Genomic DNA, 26,768 nt, shown 5'->3' on the forward strand with positions numbered 1-26,768 from the left:
AAGGCTCGCCAAGAAAATACCACAAACATCAATACAGTCATTTACCAACCCAACAGTTCAAACAGCTCTAAAAGCTGCAATCTCCAAGTTCATTGTTCTAGAAAAAAAAAAAAGAGTGTGGGTCTCACTGAGCAACTGATACAACTGTTGAGGCTTTTAAAAATCAATGGAGCGCTACAGAGCAGATTTTTATTATTATTAAGCTTTGGTAACAAACTGTAAATGTCAGCGCAGTGAGTTCAACTTTGGTCTTTATGTGGGATCCTTGACCTTAAGAAAAATAGAGGAAATCACCATACTTATCCTTTAAGACCAAGGTGAAATGGTTTTGTATACATTTTCAAGAGATTGGATTCTTACTGGCCGCAGCCTCCAGGGAGAGAGGCGGCCGATACTGACCTCGATGAAGATATTTCACCTTCTCTCTGTGGTTTAAACCGCTGCTCCAAACCACTGCTTGATGCTCGAGCAGTCTCCCGGATAAATGAAAAGTCCGGCAATTCCCTCCACACCTTGTTTTCAGGGGAGATGATTTGGAAGTGAAATCGTAGCTCCACCTGACATGCGGGGCTTTTCAATTATGTATCCCTTTTTAAGTTGGCCTTGGCTCCTGTAAACTCCCTCTTGGCTTTGCGCTGGAGAAGAAGCTATTGACCGGGCTGCACTGGATTGGACATAAACACTGTATTAGTGTGATTGGTTGGATAGAGTTGATCCATGCTGGGGGCAGCCTGTCTGCCTGCCTGCTGCTGCTAACCAATCTCAGAGGGAAAATCGGAATTCAATTAGTCTGGCCAGAGGAGCTATCTCTCTCTTTCTCCCTCTTTCTTCTTTCTAATATTTGTTATTCAATCTCTCGACCCATTCTCCAACTTGTTCTCCTTCTATCTTCCCCGCTCTCTTATTTCCCTACGACTGCCGCTGTTAACCGAACGCAGAGGGCAGAGTGGAATTCAATTAGCTCGGCCTTGGGACCGCTCTCTTGTTTACTATTCACCCTTGCATTCCGGCACTTCATGCATCTGATGGTCACTCTGATCTCTCCTCTCACTTTCACCCCGCCCTCTCCCCGGCTATCTCCTACGTGCCGCTCCCAGCAGTGGCATAAATCCTCATTGATGGAAGTATAGAGCACAGGCAGAGAGAGAGAAAAAAAAATCTAGAGGAAAGAGTGGAAAACGATAGCCATAAGAGGCGGCTGACATCCGGGGGCTATTAAAAAGAGAAAGGGAAGATAAAATAGGCAGGAAAGGGCGAGATGGACTTGTAAAGAGAAATGATGGGATAATGCAGTGGAACAATAAGACTTATAAATAACTGGTTAGGACGGCAGCAAGAGAAACAAAGACATGAAGATGAGAGATAGAGGCTGGTTCAGAACAAACATATGCAAAACAGTCAGACGAAGAAAATAGAACAAGAGAAGGAAAATTCAAGACATGCATGCTATTATGCGCGATGGGAGCCGGAAGATAAATATATAAAATGGGGACAAGACAGAAGTATACAGGGCGCGCAGGGAAAGTGCGTGTGGCTCATTTGAAATGTATTCCTCATAAATATCTGACTCCTGACACGACAGATGTTCTGGAATCCAGTCAACACTTCTCTCCACTCCCGGCTCTCGACGTGTCGCCCATTATCACTCTTCCCTGCTTTTCAAGTCACAAAATACCGCATTATCAAAAAGTCATACAACTTGACAAGCTGTTTTTGAGTAAGGAGAGAGAGATATTCCCAACACCTTCTTGAATATCGGTGAATTTGAATTGCAGTTTTGAAAGATGTTTTTTTTTTTTTCCCCCCTTCAAACTGATGTGTTAACCAACATCTCCACTCACCCACCTGTGGACTGTCTTTATTGCTTTGAGGCTCCGCAGTTGGGAATTGGTGAGAGTTGCCTGAAAAGCATTTCGGATTTTATTAATATAAAATAGTGTGATATACACACAGTGCTGCGGCGCCTGCCAACACCTTGTTGAACGCTCATCTACAAATCCCAGGAGTGTCATGGGTGGTCTATTTTTCTTTTGACGAGCATCCCCTCTAAGAACATCGTGGGATTTCAAAGTTGCAGGAAGTCGAGAGTTTTCTCTCACAGTCTACCCAGAGAGAGAAAAGTAGGGCTTCATCAAACGGCATCCATGCTGCATGAGAGTATTCACGTCAGAAAAAAAGTCCAGTGAAGTGGAAAAAGCTCCAAAGTAAAACCGCATTTATGTAGCATAAACACAATTACCACTCTGCAGGATGCTAAAGGTTAAAAAATAATAATATTAATAACAACAGTTTACTCATCTTATTCAACAAACTAGGTATTACGATATAGAAAGCTAGTTTTTATGTAAATAGTTTTGCAAATATTGCATTTAATGCTCTTTTGCTGTTGTTGTTTTATGTGATTTTAAAGCGATACTTCAACATTTTGGCAAATTGGCCCATTTAGCACAATTCCTTAGTCATTTTGAACAACATACTTACTTTTTTTGTGAGGGCGAGCTGTTGTTTATTCAGAGGCGAGTCGGGGAAGGTTTTCGGGATGAACACAATGGAAGTGAATGGAATTTTTGTTCCCCCTCGTCAAAGTCATCAAATACACAATCCAACAACCCCAAAACACTTTGGTGGACACGTTATAATCCGCACATTCACTACGCTGTGGAACACCAACAAATAATATTGTAGCGTTACGACACTGAAGCAAATACTGGGAACTACTTTTTCATTTGAAATCACTACGCCCAGACACCATGTTTAGTAAGTAGTTCCGTCTTAGCAATCTTCGCATAAACAACTCAATCTCGGAATTTTTCATTAATATTTCACAGCGTAGTGACTGAGCAGATTATAACGTGTCCACCAAAGTGTTTTGGGGTTGTTAGATTGTGTATTTGATGAGTTTGATGAGAGGGAACAAAATACCGTTCACCTCCATTGTGTCCGTCCCGAAAACCTTCCCCGACTCGCCTCTCAATAAACAACAGCTCGCCCTCACAAAAAAAAGTAAGTATGCTGTTTGAAATGACTAAGGAATTGCACTAAATGGGCCAATTTGCCAAAATGTTGAAGTATCACTTTAAACATTATCCATCTAATTGCCACTTGTCTAACGTTCCCTATGGAGTAAATAGACGGGTTTTGTTTTTTTAGCTTTTGGATTGTTGATGATAAATGAGACATTTTTATCAGCAATACAAGGTATATGAACAGATTTTAGATATTTAAAGCTTATTAGCAGTTGACGGGAGTAAATAAAAAAACAGCTACACCATAGTCATAAGATATGCAGATTTACCAAACTCCCACCATCTGCTACCAGAGTTGGAGCACTATGCAATATCCTGCATTTAGCTAATATATTGTGTCAAATAACTAACCCAGATCTCCATAATATCAGCAGGAAGGATACTTTTTGTGCCCTAAGATGATGAAAGTAAAATTCTGCAGTATAATTTAGCCCCTGCAATTTCTTTTAAAACTTCAAGATTGTCAAAAAACATAATATAAAACTCTATTACCTTTAGAACCAGTCACCATAAGTGGAACCATGTTTATTTGCTGGTTTTAGGATTCAATCCTGCTACACTTTATTACCAATAAAAATTGATTTGACATGATGTGGCGCAGGTTAGCTGGTTCGCCAAGTTCCCCTCTCACTCTCTAAAGCACCAGTCTGCCGCAGAGTGAACATGATGTGATCACAAACAACCAAATAAAACAGACTCCGACATTGATTCAAAGTCAAATTGAAAATATCTTCAAATTTGAAAAATCCTGAACACATTTTGGGTATTATGAATACAAAAGATTTTCAGACATCTCATTTAAGGCTGCTCGGAAGGTTTAAGTGAAATAAAAACGTCAGTGTGAGGCTGAATCAGAATAATAAATCTGAAGGATAGTCATAACACAGTGTCACTCCATCATTCAAAGAAGCTTTTTCGAGTATAAATCCTGCTTTTCCGCTCAGTTTACATGAGAATGTTTGTCCTTTATTGAGGATTGATGGGATTTGTTTCAGCTGCTTTGCTTCGTCTCCCGAGTCGCGAATGACCACATCTTAAAGGTGACTTGATTCCAAGTGATCATATTCTCTGAAACAAGCTTATAAAACATATTTTGGTTCATTGAGTAGCTCATTCGAGAAAGGATTTTCTTGGTAAGCCTTGATGTTTCCCCGAGCTTACAAGAGGTGATTTCTATTACAATGGTGGTGTCAGATTTGTAGCTCAGTGAACAGCCTTAACAGATGCACATTGTTCATGGGGATGAAAGTTTTATAGCAGGCAGCCTGTTTGGCATAATGGTCACCATTCTCACACCTTGAAAAAAGGATTTGTTTTGTCACTTGCGGGACTTTATTTTTTTGGCAGCACGGCTAATCTTCTGATGCATGTTAAGTAGATTTCAAAGCCAACACAACACCTGCGCTAATTTATAAGGTGTTGCTTTTAATTCATGAAATGGGTTTAGACAAAGCCGGCGATCCCGGCGAGATAGCAGGGCGCGGCCGCTTTTGATTAGCATGCTGCTGTATGGGAAAGATAAGGTGTCATGGCGGACCGGTGGAAGAATGGGGAGTTAAAAGGGCTTTCCAGACCAATCGTTTTCAACATCTCTTTCTTTATTAAACGAATTACCTTTGCATAAGTAAATACAAGTCGCAGTACTTTCTCTCTCTAGGTGTGTGCATGTGTTTTTTTTTTTTTCTTTCGGTACCTGACAGATGGCAGAAGGGAGAACGAATAGAGGTAAAGGAAAACTTGTGTTGGGTACATGTATTTCTGTTTACGTGCGAGAGTGTTTTTCTCCTTTTTTGAATCCCCAGAGAAGAAAAGTCTGTTTCTTATCTGTCCTTGTGTTTCAAGGGGGGATAAAAGCAATCTTAAAATGGCATCTGCAGTCGAGGAGCACTTGAACCCAATCAGCAACCGTCAGGCCCAAATGGACCACAGGAGAGTTTCTGTGGTGAAGGAAGCTTAACGCCAATCACGCCAAACACACATTCACACACATCAATCTGGTGTTCTCATATGGCCGAGGAGCAATAGAGGCGCTAAAATCGGACACCGGTTGCATCTCGAGAGAGGCAGCAAACACTTGTGTAGCGAATAGCGGTTTTGCAACAGAGGCAAGAAACCTGCAGTTACAGAGCTCATCGCACAGGGGACGGTTTGTTTCGCCGCCAAGAAAAATGCTCTTTGTCCTCCAGTGACCACTTCTGACAATCCTGCAGGAAGCTCTGCCTTCACGGTTTCTCCTATCCATTACGCTCTCCTCCGTCGCCCACGAGGCTTTTCAAATCTCCGCTTCTCCAAAGCTGCTAAAACAGCTCATATTCAGACCATGTGGGCGGGTCGTGTTAAATGTCACTGGCAGCACAAACGGATGCCCAAACAAACGCAAACTCTGTAAAGCCGGTGATAATGGACAAGGTCGGGCTGATTAAAAATAATGAGCTGTCAAATAACCAGAAATAAACAAGTGGTGTTAGAAAGGTGTTCTGCACTTTACCGCGTGGTGACATAAAGTTATTCTCGGCGTGTAAAAGGTTACTGGATCACATCCAGTGGGACCGAAGGGCCTCCTTTACATGTTTGGAGAACCTCAGCGAGGAAACTCAAGCATTCTTGAGTTTCGGGAGGATTTACATCATGGCTACAAAATATTACGGACTCCACTTGATATGATTTATCTCAGCGAACCCTTTCTGTGAACTGGAAAAGGTAGTTCAATATGGAGAGAAAAAAAAAAGTTTATCTCCAGATTTACTCAGTTAATCATTCAGTGAATTCGATTTCCTCAAGCAACACAATCAGAAGTGTGTAATTTGTTTATTATTGTATTGCTGTGCATACATAGCAAAAGCAGCAGGGGATGCATTCTATTTCACAGCAAGACTACATTAAAAATATAATTTTACTCACCATTAGTAACCTGGAAACTCCATTATCTGGCTCATATTCTCCATTCAGTCACTTAAGGTGTTTTATGGAAGAAAGACACAGAGACTACACTTTCATGGGGGCATAGTACAGTGTGTGTTACAGGTACACGTCTGTTTTGACCGTAAATCAACCAGTGATGTTTTTTCTGCAAAAAAAAAAAAAAAAAAAAAAGGATTTGCTCCTGGATAAAAAGTGGCACTAAATGTGAAAATCTGACCAACCTGAGTGCAAAAGATAAATATGTGAAAACAGAACAGAAGGTAGGAAAATAAATAAACATGAAGAATCAAACAGTCTGATGCTTTAAATCTACCTTTGGATGCTATTCTCCAACAAACTGTCAAACTGCTCAAGGGAAGAGTCAGCGTTACATTTCTGATATGTTGGTGCTCAAATATCAAACATGGCTTTTTCTAGAAAACGGACATACAGTGAACACATTTCTCAAAAATAGCAAAAAGTCCTAATTATTATTCAACAAAATTAATATATGGCTGGTAAATGCAGAAGCAACAATTACCTGTGCCTTCATGGCTGCTGTGCCAAAGTTATTTGGTACAATAATGCATCATTTGCAACCAATCATTAAATAGATACGATGGTCAGAAACTCAAAATGCCAGCATTTTGTTGGAAATTATCATACACTTATATAATCAACCTATTGTTGTCCAAATGTGACTAATACAAAAGTCTCTCCATGTGTTTAATAGCATCTACAGGCAGAAATAACATGTACTGAATGAATTCAAGGCGCCACATCAGCAGCCCGAAGTCGTGACGTTGATCTCCGTCTGTACTGATTGAGGGCGTCCCTGGGGTACAGCTCAGTATTCAGCCAATCAGGCCCATTGTTTGGAGACAAAGGTCACCTGTTTCTTAGGCTCAGTGACGCAACAATCAGCTGGAGACGTCTCCCATGGGAACAGACGTCTTCAGGTTTCCCAAAAAAACAAAAAAGCTGATTCCAAAATGCCATTCATTCACAAACTGTACAAATTATGCAGCCTATTTTGAGATCAAAGATCATACATGACATTGCATAACTGTCACACAATGGCAGCGTTAGTTGAAGTCAAACATTTTTTGTGTACAGAGGATTTTCTGCGTCTTGCAACTTCATTGTAACCACCGGTTCGTCAGATGCCTCTTGAATAAAACAAATGAGAGTCGTTCACACACTGGACAGTGTGGAGTGTATAATTGTGCTGCAGTGACCATAAAAGAGCTGCATCGCACAGCATGGGGCAGTGCTGCAGGCAGTCTGAGGTGCAGAGAGGCCTCAGATGCTTTTGATGAAGGGAGATTATGCTCCGAATGGGTGGACACGCCAGTTTTCTGTTGAGGTGTGATCTTCAAGCAGAGATACCATTTGCTGTTCATATTTGTTCGGCGCAGCCAACTTATTAAGTGAGGAGAAAGTTTTGTGGCGCGTGGGCCGTTATTTTAGCAGTGTTACACAACCAAACATCAAAGAACAAGGCTGCTTCCATGCATGTTTTAAATGGTATTACCTCCACCGAAGGCATAACTTCCTATTTTCAGGTCAGTTTGCACGTTTTATCCAGCTTCACTGCACTTATTCAGTTACACAGAATTATTAAATAATTCCGGCTGCTTACAGACATATAAAGTGAATTCAGTTTGACTGCTATCATGAAGACATCAGTGGAAGTTGAGTAATCTTTATATACTCGATGTGTTTGGCAGCCAACACTGGCCATGAGTAACTGTGTGAAACTGTAATAACACATTTGCTAAAACTCGAACAATTGTAACACATCTTTTTTCCTTTGTTAGCTCTTTGTTTTGTGATTTTTTTTTTTTTTTTTTCTTCACAGACTCATGTCCAGTGAAGAATTTGCAGTGTGAACCGCAAAACCGCCAAATGGGAAACTGGAACACAATATTGAATCTTCAACATTTTTCAAGGCTACTTTGCAGAATAAAGTTAGATGATGAGGAAAGGATGAAATGCGAACATCAACATCACCATTATCCTCTATAGGGATGAACAGAAGTGTATAATTTCCAGAAGATAAAGCTCTTTATTGAGCTACGTGTGGTTGACACTAATCTTTTTTTAATTAGGAGACCATGTTAAAGTTTATGTGGTTGTTCAAACAGCCGTAGCTTATACAAGGCAAATCATTGAATTAAAAAAATAATTTAAGGTGTAGATTAAAAAAAAATAAAAATCCGACTTGATTTAGGTTTAAAATGAGCTTTGTGAAGTTTTAGACCTGCAAACTTTATTCTAACATGCTATTGTCGAGTGCAAACCTCCATTCATGAGAGAAAGATGTCACTGTTTATGTATGAAGGCTGCTTGTGACTTGATTTGGAGAGTTTTACAGTTCTATGACTGCATTTTGTTTCACATCCTCTTCCGTTTTCATCTTTATGCAGTTTTGAAAACAGCATTGTTTCGTGAAATTCGGCTCACCTCGTACATTTTGCCTGAGAATGTAGCAAGACAAATGGACAGCTGCCCCGCTATAGGAAAACCGCTCTGGTCTCCACTTCGTGTTTCACCAAGTCAAGCTAAGAAACCGTTCAGATCCTGTCATTGGGAGGCTCCTCCCCGCTGTGTAACCATGGCGAAATCTCGTGCAGCGGGCACAGGCGGGCTTTCATGAGTAAGTTTCTTCAGACTCTGATTCGAGCCTTTGAGTTGTTGCACTGAAACACTTTTATTTCCTTGAAGTTGCCTCTTTTTATGGCGTGCTCAAGTCTCTATGGCTGTATATGAAGTGGCCTCGATAAATACTCCGCAAGCTTATAGCGTTTCAAAGTAAAAGTTTCATCTCACATGATTTCCAGCAACTGTGAAGGAAACCACCTTTATTAAAGTTATATTTAAAAAATGACTGACATGTAGTTTGTAGTCTTGCTTGAAATGATGTTAACGATTTAACCACTTTGGCGGTTTTATCTTCACCAATCAGAAGAAAAAACTTGCAAGAGCATTTGGCAACAACTGAGGAGACTGAGAAAGGGGATCAGAAAATGTTACATCAAGAGAAAATTCACCAACACAAGAAAGCCGTAGGCTTAAAATGGAAAGTGACTGGCTCTGAGTAAAAAGTAGAGTGAGCATTGGCATTGACTTTCCAAGATGAAATGCACTCAGAGATAACAAAAGCCTGCAGAATGATGCAGATGTGACTCTTGAAGTGCTGCTCTTTTGTCTCTTGCTATTCAACTTCTCGGTTTCTCCCGTTTTGTGAACTGAAGTTGACAAGAAGTAGGTTTTTCATCATTGTTTTGCCCTATTTCCAACGTAACTCTACACTGATCGTGGCGCTTTCCTGCCAACATTATAATTTCTCATTTCACTATTAGCTTTTCTCTCACTTCATAGCATAACGGCATAAGCCTACAATCAAATTTATTTTAATTAGTTTATATTCTAATAGACTTCATTGGAGATTAACCATTCAGCAGAAAAAAAAATAATACTCAGAAATGTGAAGTGAGAAAAAAACTGTAATATTGAACATAAGCATGTCCTCAATGAGTCACAAAACAAAAACAAAATAATTACTGATCAATTTGATTGCATTTTCAAGATAATGAGTTCCACAAAGTTTGCATATTGGACTGAAATAAAAAGTAAACAGAGAGTAAAACTGCAGCAAGTCTGACGAACAAGCGCCTGTAAAGAACAGAAGAGCTAAAACTGGGCAAAGCAGTCACTTATGATCCAGCGTTAAGAAAAAAAAGTGCCTCACATTTATGATCTGAATGGCACAGTTTGCCAAGTCTGATATCATTCACAACTTACAGATTGTTTTTCTATAAAGTTGTTTGGAAATACTGCTAGCTGTGGGCTGTGCCGTCACAACGCTATCAGGGCATGTGTAATATCTTCCGATCTTCTGTATAAATCTGAATGTCCAAGCTTAAGTAAGTTTTTACTGTATTTATTTTATTTATGCTGAGAAAAATGGAACAGAAATTGTACAAAATAAAATGTTTTTCTGAAGTCATGGAACATGAAAAAAAAGATGTATTTATTTATTTGTTTATTTATTCATTTATATTTCTGCCTTTAATTTTCTATTTTACTTTATAGAGAAAATTGCATTTTTTGGACTTGCTTTCATCAGCCTTATTGCTTCTGCCACAACACTGTGACGTTACTGGGAGGATTACTTAGACGTGAACAGAACTGCATGCTATTTGGGTTTTTTTTTTTTTTTTTTTTTTTACCACAATTGATGTTGCAAATCCTGAAGATGATGACACACATTCTGTTTGATTATTTTCACTCACAACTGAAATGGCTTATTAAATACTGAAAGCATCAGTTCATTTTCTGTTTGATGGAAGCGACACGTGGCAGAAAAGTTGGGCCAGATCCTTGTTTATCATTTTGTTCTTTCTGTAACAACAGTCTGTAAATCTTAATGAATTGAGAAGACAAGTTATTGGAGTTTTTTTGGGAGAAACCTGCTCTTGTCTGATATTGATCTTCAGCTCCTCACCAGTCCTGGATTATCTTAGACAGTCTGTTAATAACTGGGATTCTTCTACAGTAAAACCTCTCTGAAGATTCTCACCGAATTGGAGAATATGTTACTTTCAGATCTCTCCTTTCTTTTGAGCGGAGTGCTGATAACAAGCTGGTGTCAACAGAACTTTGTTTTCAGCGTTTGAAATAGAATTTAAAATGTTGAGTCATTGCAAGAGTTTTAAAATTTTTATGCATTTTCAAAATGCTTCAAACAAAAGAAGACAGCTGTGTTTTTGGATTGTGCTGACTTCTAGTTTCTTATTTGCATGACACGGTTTCATGAGAGATACATATGAACCATTTTCCGAGCCCAGTCTCTCCTATTATTAATATACAGTGCGTTCTGCAACATTAAAACATGACAGATTTGCTGGTGATTAGCTTGCACATGTATGTTTTCACAGACATTTAACAACATTTTTAACACTCATCTAAAGAAGCTGAGTTCTATACAGTCACATAATGACCATTACGAGGGACGGGAGAAGGAATGAGATGGATTTAAAGTTGAAGTCCAGGGCTTCTGTCACACCAGAGTTTCCAAATGCGTTAATTGTACGGCGCATGTCTCTGCCTGACATGTAAGCCATTCAATAATGAGAACAGGGAGTTCAAATGTCTTTCAGAGTCAGAGTCAGAGTCAGAGTCAGAGTCAGCTTTATTGTCAATTTCTTCACATGTACTTGACATACAAAGGAATCGAAATTACGTTTCTCACTATCCCTATGCGTTTAACATGGACACCAGTAAAAAGTGCAAATGCACAACAAGACAAATCCTAAGTTAATAAATAAATAAATAAAATGCAGTAGCTAAAATTCAAATATAAATGTAAATATAACAGTAGCAGCAGGTGTGTGCAATGTGGCCCTCAGAGATCTCAGCATCTTTGTCAAAGTAATTATTAAAAGATTATCCCAGAGAAACCCACCAGAGATGGGAAGCTGATTCACAGAGTTGGATTACCACAGCCTGAACATCATCTGAATGTTTGTCTCTTCGTATCTCGCTTCTTCTTCTTGCCAGCATTTCTCAACAGCTACGCGTGAAACTGCTCCAAACTCATTTATGAAATCCGGCATGTCCACAAAAACAATGTTATGCAAACAACTGGAAATATACAATTGATGATGATAGAGCACAGGATGACACAAAGTGTATGTCAGCTCCAATCAAGAAGTATTTGTTGTCTCTTTTGTTCAGTTTTTCTTCAGCGCGGTGTTTATCTCCATCACATCGCGGCTTCTCATTCTCATCCAAACTGACTGCGAACGAGCCCTCTGAGTTTCACACGCCTTACGTCTGCCAAAGATACAACAGCGCAAAAGGGACAACTCATTTTATACTTTGGAATGCAAGAGACAAATATATCTACATCGTGCGAAAAAGCCCTGCTGGTCTTTTCCTCATCATACACTGAAGAGCAGGAATAGTGTAATTTAATTTAGAAAAAAGTGAAAAATAATGATAAGATTGATCAGGTGTATATAAACCTGAACATCAATCTGATCTCTCAATCTGAAAGAAGTCAGACTGACCAACAACAACTGAACGTGCAAACGCAGCTAATAATTAATCATTTTTAGCAGTGGGAACTGACATAACTACCTCAGTGGTGGTCCACGCTTCATATTCTGTCAGGTAAACTGAACACTAAGCAATGCATTTTGTTTTAATCAATCACTCTGACAGATGGCAGCAGTTCTCCAGTGTTTCAGATTGATTTTATTAGTGCCAGGTTGTGCAAATCATCAGGCGGCTTTGAACTGTCTATACTTGTTGGTGAGAAAAATTAAATTTATATGAAGTTGCCACCATCAAAGTAGCTTTCAAAAGTTAATTATTGCCGTTTTTGTTTTTTTTGAAAATGCTAATTACTTGCTGAATTTAAGTGATTGTGAGTTTTCCTGAGGAGTTTCCACTTCTCAGAGACACGGGCGCTAACGTTGGTGTTGGGATGCAGTGTGTGTTACTCTCGGGTTTAGACATTAGGAAGGGGGTCAGCCTTCATCAACAGGAATGTCCCTAAATTTAGGGCAAAGATGTTTTGTGAACACATCCCAAGATGTCATGAGATTTTTTGCAATGCGTCTTACAGATATTTATCTTTAATATACTCAGCTGCAGACAGGCTTTTGTAAATAAATCTGTTTGAAGGCTAAAATCCACATAAAAGCCTTTAAAAAAACGCAAGGTTCAGACAGTGGCCCCAGCTAACATCAACTGAAGAAATCTTTATAGAAAAATGAACAACAATGCTGAGGATGCAGCACTTTATTTTTTTCTATGTTAATTATTTGATGTCATTGCTCGATTTGCTGGAAAAGAACCATAAATCACTCTCTCCTGAGGGAGACAGATTTTGTGTACCCCCTCCACCCCCACTACCTGGACATAAAAGGCAGATCCTCTCCTTTCATTCAGTGACGACCACCCACAGGTACTGTCTACTGACGCTGAATGAATAACAAATGCAGAGGACGGGATCGAGCTGTGTTTACGTATTGTTGAGTGTTCGCTGTCAGTTACGTTCGGTAATGCCGCTTTATTTTGTACCGCTGCAATAGGGCTTTCTGAAGCTGACAGAACTCGAAGCCCATCGACTGGCAGTGGCTCGTATTCAGGTGTACAGGATACCCAGCGGGGCGCCATAACCCATGCAATTGATCACTGGTTTATGGAGACATCCGATGGTGCATAATAGGACGCCATCTGATCCTCCGCTTGCTGACTTTCCACTCTGCCCTGCCGGTGTTGTACTGCTGTCAGTGTTCTTGTCCAAATGTTTATTCTCAGATGTGTTTGAAGAGCTGCTTTGTGGCAGTTTCCTGCACACATGAATGTTTTATTTTCATTTTTTTTTTTTTTTTCACCGCCGGTGTTTATGGTTCATTATTATGTATATTCAGCTTTTTTTTTCTTCTTCTTTTTCATGGAGCTACATGAAGAGTGCAAATGATGGATAGCCCTGAACGGACTCCCTTATGGGCCTTATGTGTTGTGTTATTGAGCGCGCATTGCATATTTTATTACCATTTTAAGCCCTTACACCACTAAGGACCTGCGCCAAGTAGAGTGATGGTAGCCTCTCTGGAGAGGCACTAAAACAAGCAGGCATGTCCGAGCAGATGGCAGCCATGATGTGTGGCATGAATGAGTGCGTTCGACTTACGATGTCTGATCAGCCGCAGGAGTTTTTGAATTAACCGTCATTTTGGTGACAGAACATGTTCAGAGAAATTGGTTCCTTATAGAAAATGAATAATTCCTTGCAGAAGGAAGATTTAATCAGAAATAAAAGAAAGGCTATCTTGTAAAATTAAAGACCATGTAAATTTGTCGAACTGTTCGTAAAAATGAGATGGAAGATTATCTATTATCTAATCTCAGATAGATGAGGACATATGAGAGGAAGTCAAGCCAGGGGATACTTTAACGAAAATAGTGAAACAGGATAAAAATTGAATTTTCCCTCATGATGTCATTGATATCTTCCTGTTACATAACAAATTAGCCAAGCCAGTTTCCTGTCATTTATATCTCTGTGGACACATTTGCCTATGTTGAGCACACACGAACATATTCCCACTTGCTTTTATTTTTTGCCTTTCACCCTCAGCTTTCTATACTCTAAGCAGATCACTTTCAACAACCTACACACATTATGACACACACCCCAGCTCGCACACACACACACACACACACACACACACACACACAAACTGGCCACGGCTCATAAGGAACATCCATCAGCACTGTATACACACTTGTGAATCTAACGCTCAATAAAGCAAATATAAACCTCCAGTTCCTGTTATCTGTCTTCAGCAGGAGCCAAAGCTGTGACAGAAAGCAGAGGGAGGAGAAGAGAAGAGAAGAGAAGAGAAGAGAAGAGAAGAGAAGACTAACTCCATTCATACATCAACTTTCCTGCTTCAGTGAAATAAGGAAATCTCCATTGTCATAATTTCATCTAAAGCCACATGCACAACAGACAGCATCTTCCTCCTTTTACAGACTGAAGAGAAAGCGGCATTAAACCAGAAGCTGAGTGTCGTCGTGAGCCGGGAATTGAATCTCATTTTTCAAATGTCTCCTCCGCTCTTTTTCTCCCTTTTTCCATGTTGCTCTCATCAGCTTGTTTTACATAACATCAGTAAGCTTTTAGTCTACAGGGAATGTCCTACTTGTAGTGGTGTCACCGAGACATTATACAATATACATGCAAGGTTGTGTTTGCCCGAGTGTGCTTCTGTGAGAGTGCTCACTTTTTTTTTATTTCATGTGCAAACTATTGTTCCTGATGCAAATATGTGATTAGATACGGAAACGGGAAGGAACTCGACACATATCTGTGCAGTGACGGATTATTGAAAATCATGACACATCGAACCTGAATTACAGCTGGACCGCGATATTGACACGAGCTGTTATCTGAACTCGTTAGCATACAGCAGGTTAGCATATTGACTTCATGCAAGGCAAAATATACCGAAAACCTGATAATGGTCTGAAGGCTGATTTGTCCACAAAGGGAAAAAAAAGTCAGCCAATTCTTACTTGTAAAGCAGTGTTATCTTTAACCAAATGTAATAATTTACTTTATTATACTGTAGATACAGTTCTGAAATAAGCCAACGTCTCTCCAGACTTTTTCCAACAGGGATGGCGTTTTTCCTTTGCAGCTCACAAACCCACACGAAGACAGAAAAAAAAAAAACCTTGTTGTTAGCACAGTTTGCACTTCTTGCCTTGTTGCCCAACAAATACAGAATAATGCAAATATCTCTACTGTCAACATTTGCTGAAAGCTCCGTAATGTTTCTCCTTTCCCCTGCTTGAATAGTTGCTGTAGTTGTGTAAGTGGCATGTTTGAGCCGCCTGATGTAAACAAATACTGTAACAGCACTATGATTACAGTGGGTTTGATTTATTTCTGTCTTTTAAATCTTTTTAAAGCATTCTAGTTTTTTTGTATAGCTGTGTGTGTGTGTGTGTGTGTGTGTGTGTGTGTGTGTGTGTGTGTGTGTGTGTGTGTTTAAACTGGCCCTGAGCCTTAAATCTATACAGCTACCAATAGTGTTACATTGTTATTTCATTATGTTTTTTTTTTTAGACATTCCTCTTTCATTCTTGTTATTTCACTGTGTCGTGTAAAGCAGGTCCTGTCAGTGCTTTTTAAATACACTTTATCATTGCTATTGTTACAATCATTTATTCGTGACTGCCATTTCCCAACTTTATCGCCTGAACCAGCCGGCAGCAGCACATATCAGGTGGGATTATTTGGTCATGAGGATAACTTTGAATGAATCTACACTGCTTTATCAGTTCGGGAGCTGTACTTGTTAGTGTCACAACGTGAAGAAGAAAAGCTGGTTTGACGCGCCAGAATGAGTTAGATGAATTGGAAATTGCTGTGATCAGCTTACAGGTGGCACTGGAGTAAAGTTCCTGTCCACTACTGCCAAGACCCGAGGATCCTTCCTGGCAAACGCCACGGGTTCTCAGTTTTTGTCACTGCACTACTGGCGCCCACTCGACGGTTGGGGCATCCTCCCGGCACCGCTCATCACTTGCAGGTGAAAAGAAGCAGCTGGCAGCGCCATGTGTCATAGAAGGAGCAGATGTCTGTCTGAAGCCCACCTCGGGCTGACAGTAGGGTCTGTAGTAATGCAGGACTGCAACAGTCACACAATCTGGTATCCCAGTTTGGGAAGGAAAAAAAAAAAAAAAACTGGGGGGGAAAACCCACAAATGAATGAGACAGGAAAAGAAGCCAGAAATACCCATGATACCTTGTACACTGTGTTTGTGTAAGCAAGAAACACATCCAGTGCCTGACTCACTAAAGTGTGAACGCGGCTGTGTCAACTCAGCATGAGACATTTTTCATGTGACTGAGCCTCTCCCGCTCAGGGTGGTGTTTGTGGATCTTGGGGGATTAGCTGTGTTAGTTGGTTAGCAGACACTCGGCGCTACGCGCTCCCTCGTGAGAAAGGTCGAACTTCAGTGAAATCAACCAGCGAGACCTCCACCTGCCCCTGTGGCAGTCGACACACACTGCTGCATTTCCTCTCGCGAAGCGCTTGACCATTACTGATTTCCATCCTCACTCTGCAGCCTTTTATGACTCTGCCTTGTGTTATCATAGCCCCCAGGTGAGGCCACGCTTCCCTGGAAGGAAAGGCAGGGATGGAGTGATAAATGCGTGAGGGTGGGAGGAGGACAGAGCTGAGAGGAGAAAGAGATGGAAGGATAGTCAAAGGTGGCGGGTTTTTATTTTTATTTTTTTCATCATGATGCAATAATATATGCAAAGTAAACAGCTGATATTACTAAAATCCATTCTTGGGATAATTGCTTTTCTTCCCCTTCAGCTGTAAGCGCACAACCAGTTACAGCTTTGATGAATTACATTGTATTGAGAAAATGCTATGCTCAAAATGCCATGGAGCCTGTTTGAGGAATTAATTGGGTGTTTGAGTGGGAGCCACTGAAGCACGATGGTACATTATCAATAAGCACGCTGCTGTTGGAGAGATGAAGATTTTCATCACACTTTGAGCAGGACTGCAGCTGTAACTAATGCCTCTGTATGGAAGTTCATCAGTTTCCACGATGGCTCCTGTGCAGCATCAGATATTTTTCTCAATTTACATTCAAAACCTCCTTCCCCGAGTGCATCGGCCGCGCTGCAGTTTTATCAAGAAGAAGCATTTCAACAGATTCAGCGGGCCGTCCAGGGGTGAAGGAGGGCTTTCTGTAATAGCAGAAGCACTGATTGGAAAGATTTATGAGCTTTGGTTTTTTTTTTTATACCAGCTCACCACACAAACTCCCACACAGAAACTACAGAGGAATTTGGTGCTCCAACCATCTCACGACTAAGCCCCATGCTCTTTACAAGAGAGTGCGCACTAAGGTAGGTGACATTTGTTTAAGCATATTCAAACAATGACAGACACTATCGATCTAGTAATTCAGCTTGTAATATCATTGATATGCATGAGAACCTCCTCAAAAAAGAGAGGGGAAAAATGCTGGGTTTGCAGAGTTAGAAATGGATAGAAGAAAGAGAGGCTGATATGCAAAGTAACATTTTGAAACCTGTGACATGAAACCATTAAGTTTTTTTTTTTTTTTTTAGATTAGATTATATTCCTGCTGGTAGAAACAGGCCAGGCACACTCGAACATACATATATTTCAAGTGCCGCAGTAATCTCCTCATATGTTGGACAGAAAACCCTGGTTTCATGCTAAGTGAATTCTTTTCAGAGCAGCAGGCTTGTTTGGCTGCTGATTTGTGGGGCTGTCAAATGTCGAGAAACCCAGGCCTTTATGTGTTGTTATCAGGACGACTGCTCTGATTGAGCTGCAACATCAGAAGATAATCCTGCTAAGTGTGCGAGTGCAAAACCTCGTGTGGGAATACAGGTCAGACTGCATATTTCATATTCTGAGATTTCGTCAGTGAAAAAAAAAACATATATCAATGTGAGACTCACTGAAAATCTCTCTAAATGTAAATTCTGACAAGACATCCTACTTGATGTAAAACCTTCAGCTTTCTTATGCAATTTTGACAAGCAATTTGCGCTCCACGGCATACCATTGAAAGCGTAGTCGCTTGCAGTGGCATCGGGGGGTTTTTATTTAGACTGTCAATACGTTCCACACTGGGGGAAAAGCACATAGTGGGAGTCCCCAAGTTTCTGCACAGACTGACATCACAGTCAATCACGCTTAATCTGGAAGTCACTTAAAAGCATTTGAATGACACAAAATTCATTGAAATTCAACATATCTTAATGTTTTTTTTTTTTTTTCCTTACAATTCATGAATAATGTTTTAATGCAGATTCTCTCTGCGCTGGGAGGACAAAATGATGTGGACACTTTCTCCTCCCAGCCCATCACTGCCATCAGCATTCATAACCTCTGTGTCAGATCAGGCAAGGGCTTCTGTTTCGATTAAACTTTGCTTGCTCTGGGACGGCATTTACGTGAGAGGACAGCTGATATTTTCACACTGTAATTAGAGGCATAGGTCAATGAAAAACAGAGGCAGCCGCTGCACACACAGGTCTCGCTGCCCTGCAAACCAGCGCCGGGAAGCCAACAAAGCCTGAGACCTCCTTGATCTGTTTTTTTTTTAATACAGAAGGAAAAGCAAAAGTTTGAAGATAAGCCAAACTATTTTCAAAATAAAATAAAACTTAATTGTGAGTGTTGGCTCTTGAAGAAAAATAGCTTTTACTATAGTTTCAATCAAAGCATTTCTGCCACTGAAGGCAGAGACATTTTTCCATTAAGCTGAGGATACATTTGGATGAGTTTTTACATCCATCTATTGTCTTTAATAATTCATCCGACTTAACATCTCGGGGTATTGGAGCCGATCAGAAACAAACAACTGCATACAGCATGACTTTATCTTGAGTGGACCGAACTGGTTGAACAGTGCCGCAATCAAGTTTAATTTAAATTTGAAAGATTTCTCTGTTGTGGTGCAGGGTTTACACGATAACAATATCTATATTTTCACTGTTGCAGTGTGTTTGTTGTTTCAGATAATTAACACTCAGAGAAGGTTTTATTAATTAAAGTAAGTTTTTCAATTTACAGAGAATAATGTTTTGTTTGCATGTTAAAAAATACTGTATTTTTAGCGCTCATCTGCTCTTCTAACCTCTTGATTATTTTGCAGCAGCTTCAAGGTTCACAATAAAGCTGAACAAATGCCTGATTGTATTCTTAACTAGATCCACCAATAATTAAACACTAACAAACATATTCATATATTGTGAGACACTCGGAAGTTCGACCAGCCAGGGCCTATTAAGGCGAGGATGCGAGTTTGTTACTGATTAGTTTGTTAATGTCATTAATACTTCTCCCCTCAGTTGATTGGCTTTATTGATCCTACAGTCAAGGTATCAAATTGCTTCACCGCAGATAGTGTTTATTTCTTAGAGGTGAGAATTACATTCTTGTTTTTCTTTCATTAACCTTTAAACCAAATGTCTATTTGCATCTTATTGTTAAGGTTTGTCATCTGATTAAAAACAGCAAACTTTTCCTCTCAGACCGTCCAATTACTGTCAGTTAAATCTAAAGCAGGTCATACATTGTTTTTAATTGGGCTACCTGTGTATTCACTGTATAAATATCTGAGTAGTTTGATCCTGAACATCTGAAGCAAACCCCTTTTCATCTTATTTGCCTGTGCCTCTTGCTCGTGTCAGAGAACATCAGACAACATCCCGCTTCCCACAAAAGTCATCTCGGGCTGAATAAATAAGTAGTGATTTTTGGGGGAAGGTGATTAAACATCTCCCGTTCTCTCACTCTCTCTACCTCTTTTTAAAAAAAAAAAAAAAGCTCAGCTGGGTCTAGACATGCTATTACCCGCTGCAGTGTAGCCTTTTCATCAGGTGCAGGCAGATACAGCGAGAAGCCACGCTGGGCTAAGGGGGAATAACCAGACGCTCGAATCACTTCAAAGGCCAGCACACTGACAGAGTGGGCGGTACCTACTCTTTATGCAAAGCCACCCTCAGGCAGCAGGTGTGTGAGTAAGTCTCACCTTGGATAATAAATGTATGCATTTTAAACAAGGAAACACACACACACATGGATGAATGTGCATGCATGTAGTTATGATGAATCTTTAGTCCTTAAAAAATGTCAAAAGCGATCAATAAACCCCTCATAAAAAGTACTAATAACTTGCAGATATAACCACACACAGGTTTAACATGGGAATGTTTCCACTGTGAGAAAAGTGTGTTAACCACTGGAGCCCCATGCAGCTATCACGCCTCAACGTGTTAATTCAGAAAACGTTTCTTTTCTGCTGTGAATGCAGTACACTCCCGTAGATGGACATGTTGATCACCACTTTCCTGTCAAGAGGTTTGATTAGCAGCTAATTCTGCTGCTGTTGCTTTATGAAACCTTTCCTGACAACCATTCATCTAAATCTCAGATTTTTAGAACCATTCAGGAGACATAAATCTATTGTCCAAAGCATAAACACATAAATAATTGGAGTAGCCTTCCTTTGAATGAACTAAAGAAAAAAAACAACCTATTGAGAATGCATTGGATGTTTTTGAGAAGAATGTGCGGAGGGTCAGAAAATAACAACTGAGGAAGAAAAAAATGGAACAGAAAATGCAACGCAGTGATGAGAGCGTAATGGCTTGACGAAAGCACTTGCAATCACTGATGAGTGTGTATGTTGCAGTGGGTTGAGCATGGCTGGCCTGCCCTGCTTTTCACCTCCTGGATAATTACGTAATTGCTTGACACTTAGAATTATCTATGCATATGCAAGCCTATACGTGAACACAATCAATGGACCAGCACACAAATGTCTGACATATCATCAGCAAACACAGACCTGCCGAGTTTGTGCTTCTCTATTTAAGGCGATGCCTGAAGGTTAGGAACGACGCATCAGTCGCTGCTGAAGCGCGAGCAACTAGTTAGAGCTTTCCTATGAGTTTATTCCTCAGCCGCTTTTGTGAAAAGATGACGTTAATCCGCAACATTCAATCCTTTAATAGAAATATAACCTTTTAAAACCACTTCACGCAGACTGACAGCGTTGCTTGTGGATGCGTGCATGCAGGGGTTCTTTTTATTTATACATGTGTGTATGTTTGCTAACGGCTGTTTGCCTGTCAGCACCCGTGTTCCCGCTTCCGTTTCCAAGTAACTGCTGGATGTGATCAATCCGAGCTCCTGCAAGCAGCAGAAAATCCATAGAGAAAAGACAGCCTTCTATCCAATCCATTGTATAATTGACAAGTTAGAAGTTCATTCTGCCAGAGTGGCCTATACGTGGTATGAGGCTGGCACGTAAAATGTAAACACCAAACATACCCTATATGCCGGAGTGATCATGATTGAGAACGGCATGAAACTCAGATAATGTCCAGCCTCCAAGAAAAAAAAAAAAGTACTCATTTCTCCTGATCAGACAGCCTTGTTACTCCAAGGGCTGAATCCCCGGGGGAGCGGTACACAGCCCATCTCGTTCGCGCTCTCTAACAAAACACGGGCATGGGCGTTGAGGAGGATGACAATTTCATTTTGGGCTCGTAATTTATCAGCATGGAGGCACAAGAGATTTGAAGTGTAATGATCTGATTCACTGGCCATGTTGTGAAAGGTCACAACTAAGATGAATGTCATCACCGGTAAATTCAGGGGAGTTGCCGGACTTCAGGAATAAACACAAGACAGGTATTGACGCACGGCCCGCCGGGGCCGCCCCCGCCAGCGATTCCAATCCATTGGCCATTGACAGTTAATAATAAAGACACTCCAAAGGTTAACTTTTATTCCTCCCGCTCCATTGAATGCATACTGTGTGATGAAAATAATACTACACCAGTCATGAAAGCAATCACAAAAGATAAGTTAAATAAAAGAACTGCTGGGAAACACGCCACAGGTACCGCCATTATAAATAGTGCATTCCATGATTTCCCAATGGACTGTATCAACCTTAAAGCAGTCGTTGTATGCAAAAAGCACTGCATTAGGAGCACAGTGATTGATTTCGGCCCCCCACCCACACTGACAGTGGGTGATGCAGTACCTCAAGGCTTGACTTTGTGCCAGGAAGAAGGATATGACTCACAAGAAGTTGGTCAAAGGCAGACGTGGAAACGCGTAGAGGAAAAAGGCAAATGGAGGGTCATAAGAACGAGAGCTCTTTTTTAAAGATGGATGTTTCCCTTCCGAAACGTAACAGATAAATAAATAAATTCAACTAAATTTTATTTTGACCGGTTGACTTTCATGCTTTCATGTAACTTCCTAATTAATTTTAATTAGTGTCTTGCAGTTCTGGATGTTGTTTACACATGACACATTTCCTCCACTTTGTTATAATAGTTTGTCGTGACACATATTGTACGTTAACAAGGATCCCTCTGACAGATCATTCTTCCACCGGAGTGGCCAATAACATTTATGCCACAGTGCCTATTAAGTGATGCATTGTTTGTGTCGAGCTTTATTTGTCCCATGACAGTGTTTTACTTAGACAGGGAAGGCAAAGCAATGGGCACGAGGAATACGATATAAAACAATAAGCATACGGCCAAACAATATGCAGTAAAACAGCAGAGATCCACATAGTTTATGGCAGCGAGAATGTCTGCAGGATTATGACCTTAAAGCTACGGTATTCAATAACAGCTCCAAACACTTAAAAGGAGGGTCTGCTTCTGAACAGTAAAGGTGCGTCGCAGTGAAAGATCGCTTTATCATCACCGTGACAATCACATCACGGCCATCATCACTGTCATCGGCTGCTCTCTGACATTTGGGGGGTATTATGAAACAGACTTCAGCCTCCGATGCTTGTGTCTGTATGTGAGAGAAGAGTGCAGAGAGAGAGACGGCACCATGTTTCCGTATCGCCCTGCACGCGAGCTCATTTTAATCCCTTTTTTTTTGCACTCCACTTCAGACATTTTTGATCCACATGGCGCAAGTTTCATGCTTTATAAATAATTCATGCAACCCCTTGCTCCTTTATTAAAAACTATATAAAGGATGGCTTGTCACCTGACCGTTCTCTGTCTCGCGTATGTAACATACGACCTGGAAAATGCATACAGAAATGGTTCAGCTTTGAGATGTGGCATAATGTGGCATGGGGGATCATAATCATGGATGAAGATAAAAAAAAAAACAGCCTTCAAAATACTTTCCAGGCTGTGTGCTATTCTCCAGTTTACATTAAAAAGCATGTGTGGCAATGCAGAGGTTAGAGCTCAACAAAGTGAAGTCTTGGCAATAGCAGAGTTGTCCCATTCATTAACTGAAGAAAAATGCTTGTTGGATGTAACAATGTTAGCGACTTTATTATGTTATTTACAATTCATTGGCTTTATAACATTCAAAATGGCCAAAATATTAATTACTGGCAGTTATGTTAATGAACATTGTTACATTATCAGTTGCTATAGGAGGTTTTCTATTCGGAGGTTGCATATTTTCCCTGCTGGATGCTTATTTTTCTGTTTGTTTTTTGCTCTGATTAACCTGTCATTTTTTTTTTTCACACAGTTTAAATTTTGAGGTTTATTGGTGCCCTTAAAATCAGAGCCCTAAGTTTGATATTGGCTATGGAGAAAATTAGATTTTTCAGGAGCAGGACTTCAAATAACAATGTCGACTGAATGGTTTTAAACATCATTTACACCCATGTTAAACCCACGCTGGTGTTTTCGCTTCAGTAGCCTGCTTAGATTTTCACTGACGACTGTGTGGGTGTTTACAGAATTTAATTGATTGAAACATATCCCAATCTTTAGTCCGCTTTGTTGTTGCTGGTAGGTTAGGAAATATCGCCTCTCTATACTTGTTCTCGTACTTTATTTGTCGCAAATTAATCCTGCAGTGTTGCTGTCGTCAAAACTTTTTAGCATGTAGTTTCCTTGGCACAGCCAACTCTTTGACTTTTAAAAAGATGTCAAACAGTGTTTGACATTTGAGAAATGCGTGTGTATTTTACATATACACACTGAGCAAATAAGCCTTTATTCCTCAAAATGTCAAACAGTTCCTTCAATTATTGAGCGTATCAGTAAGTAAACTGTGCCTCAACCGACAAACAAACGCGGAACAATGAAACCACTGAAGCTAAGTGGAATTTCAATCAAAAAGAAGCTGAAAAGAATTAGAAAAGAGAGAAAGATACAAAACAGAGAATGAGTTATGACACAGTTTAAAAAAACAAACAAAACAACAAGATTGTTCATATTTACTTTGCTTCAGACAAGATATTTTAGGAAATAATGTCCCTGATGAACAGCCATCCAAGTTAAACAGTCATTTTATTCTACCTCCTCATATAGACTCACACCAGTACAGGCTGATAGGAATCAGATAAATAATTAAGAAATCATTCTATAACGTCACAATAACACAGCAAAAGGTTTGTTTTGCTTAGTAATTGCTGGGATTGATTGGTGCACCGCTGGAGGTCACCGAGCTATAAAACACAACCGCAAGTCTGGATAGGAGAGTCGCTTAAACAACTTATGAGTGCGATTTTTACGAGGTGACTTACTTGCCAAGTGCAGTGAAAATTAACGTTAGGTGTTATTGTTTTATCTTCTGCAGTACATTACAGCAGAGGACAAGTGTAGCCAGGACACCTTGTGATGTCCCGACAAAAGGAAATGTGCGTGGATAAAATTTGTTTTGCCTCGAGTTGGGCTCCATTTTACAACCTCTGTGCAGACAGATGGAACAGTAAAGTTTCTTGCTGGTGTCTTCTTTTCGAACACCTGGAGACTGGCAGTAAACTATATTACCGCGCCATATATCTGCACAAGTATTTCTGCCTTGATAGACATCTAATCTGTCAGATCTCAAAAGGCAGAGTATTGTGTGGTGCAGTTATCCTGCTGACATTAAGAGTGAAAATCTGCTCTTTTTTTTTTCCGACGGGCATCAACACCTTTAATCGAGTGTGTGTGTGTGTGTGTGTGTGTGTGTGTGTGTGTGTGTGTGTGTGTGTGTGTGTGTGTGTGTGTGTGTGTGTGTGTGAATGTCCACATTCCTGCTTGTACACCAGTGGGATTGCCTGTTGACACTTTAATCCAAATAAATCCAGCCATCTAAATGATTGGGGGGTCTCATGCAGCAAAGTGATCAATACAGAGATAGAGGGTGGGATGAGCCATAAGCAGTCGGCTCCTCAGATCGTGTTGCTTTCAGCCTAGTCAGAGTGGACTCCAGTGGATGGGGAGGAACAGCAGCAGAAATGAGCAAAGGGGACTGCAGCATTTCTTTTCTTTTTTCTTTTTTTTCATTTTTTAATTTATAAACAGCCTTATCGTTGTGTCAAGGGAAAGCCAATTGGTGATTCACAGTCAAAGGCTTTAAAGTCGTCAGTCGCTTATTCGGCAGCAGAACACAGTCAGCGAGACAGACACACACACACACACATTCAGTTACACGATCCCACATTACAGGCCCACAAAGAACTATGTAAGTGAATCCTTGGCACGTACACAAATGCTTCTAATACACAATAACTCATTATTGTCCATTATCTAATCAGCACTGCAGCAGATGCATATTTTGTGCCAATTCATTGTAACATATTCACGGAATAAATCATTCTTATTACGTTTCTCAACATTATCATGTAAGCATGTGTATGTATGTGTGTGCACCATCAATACGAGCAGTGAAATAGCTGGCACTTAGATAAAAAGTGTTGAAAGCTGAAGTTATTCAGCTTGAGAGTAATTTAACTTTCTCAGGCTCCTTCCAAGTATTAAGATGCCCTTAGGGGGTGACAGAGTTCATGCATTTCATGCATGCATGTAATTTCGGAACAAAGATAAAACACAAATGACTGCAAAACCAAGTGAAGCCTTGATGCCAGAGCCGTCAAACTCATCTCAGTTCATGGGCCACAAATAGCCCAGTTTCATCTTGAGTGGGTCAGACCGGTATAATAGTGTCATAATAACCTTGAAATTTACGCTCAACAAAGGTTTTCTTTGTTGTGGTGCAGACTGCACATTTTGAAAAACTTACAAATTTTAACAATTAGAATAAAAAAAATTGCTGCGATCTCAAGATAACAATTTTAATGATGCTGGAAAAAAAACTTTTTGCATGAATGTTTTTTTAAAAACTCACACTAACAGCACGGCTTTGAGGCTGATGTTAGTTTAGTAGCATTGTTGTTGCTATCTTTCAAGGCAGCATCACAGACATCTTAGCCCACAGCCTTGCTCTATGCCTTTATATTACATACAATAGACATGCAGTAGACCCATGGGAGATCAAGAACATACCGTAAGCATCACTCTGAAAGCAGCATCAGCAGTTAGAGCTACAGCATCAATTGATGGCATCAGAACCAAGAATCACTCTTCAAGAGTGAATTCAGACCCAAACAGCCCCTCCTGTCTCTGCAGCGATGTTTTGTAGGTTTCAGTTCAGACAAGGTAAAGAAAGAGAAGTGTTGAAGTGTGTGTGGGGCTACAAGTGGTTTTGAAGGTCTTCGCAAAAGAAGGTGGAAAAGCAACTGAGCTAATCACACTAGAGGAGAGGCGATAAGCTGGCTAATGGCTTTGACACTCACGACCACATGGCTGTTGTCCCTGCGCTCCATCAACTCTAATCTCCTCAGACCCTCTAACCTACTGCCCCCCCGTCTGCATCAGCCTCTCTAGTTCTTGAGAAATCACAGCTAAGATGGTACCAGATTGACAATTCACAATATCCTTGGGTCATTTCCGCGGCA

The 26,768-nt window shown here is 40.3% G+C and overlaps 1 protein-coding gene and 1 long non-coding RNA gene across 3 annotated transcripts in view; one reads left to right on the forward strand and one right to left on the reverse strand.

Annotated features, from left to right (window-relative positions):
* grid1a (glutamate receptor, ionotropic, delta 1a) overlaps positions 1–26,768 on the reverse strand; it is a 222,878-nt gene that overhangs the window by 168,164 nt on the left and 27,946 nt on the right. The window lies entirely within an intron of this gene.
* Positions 15,603–26,018, forward strand: LOC115399464 (uncharacterized). Its single transcript, XR_003932649.1, has 3 exons — positions 15,603–15,614; positions 25,360–25,366; positions 25,937–26,018. It is a non-coding gene; the product is annotated as an uncharacterized LOC115399464 (long non-coding RNA).

Source organism: Salarias fasciatus, chromosome 13 (assembly GCF_902148845.1).
Source record: "Salarias fasciatus chromosome 13, fSalaFa1.1, whole genome shotgun sequence".
In the NCBI taxonomy this organism is placed as follows: Eukaryota; Metazoa; Chordata; class Actinopteri; order Blenniiformes; family Blenniidae; genus Salarias; species Salarias fasciatus.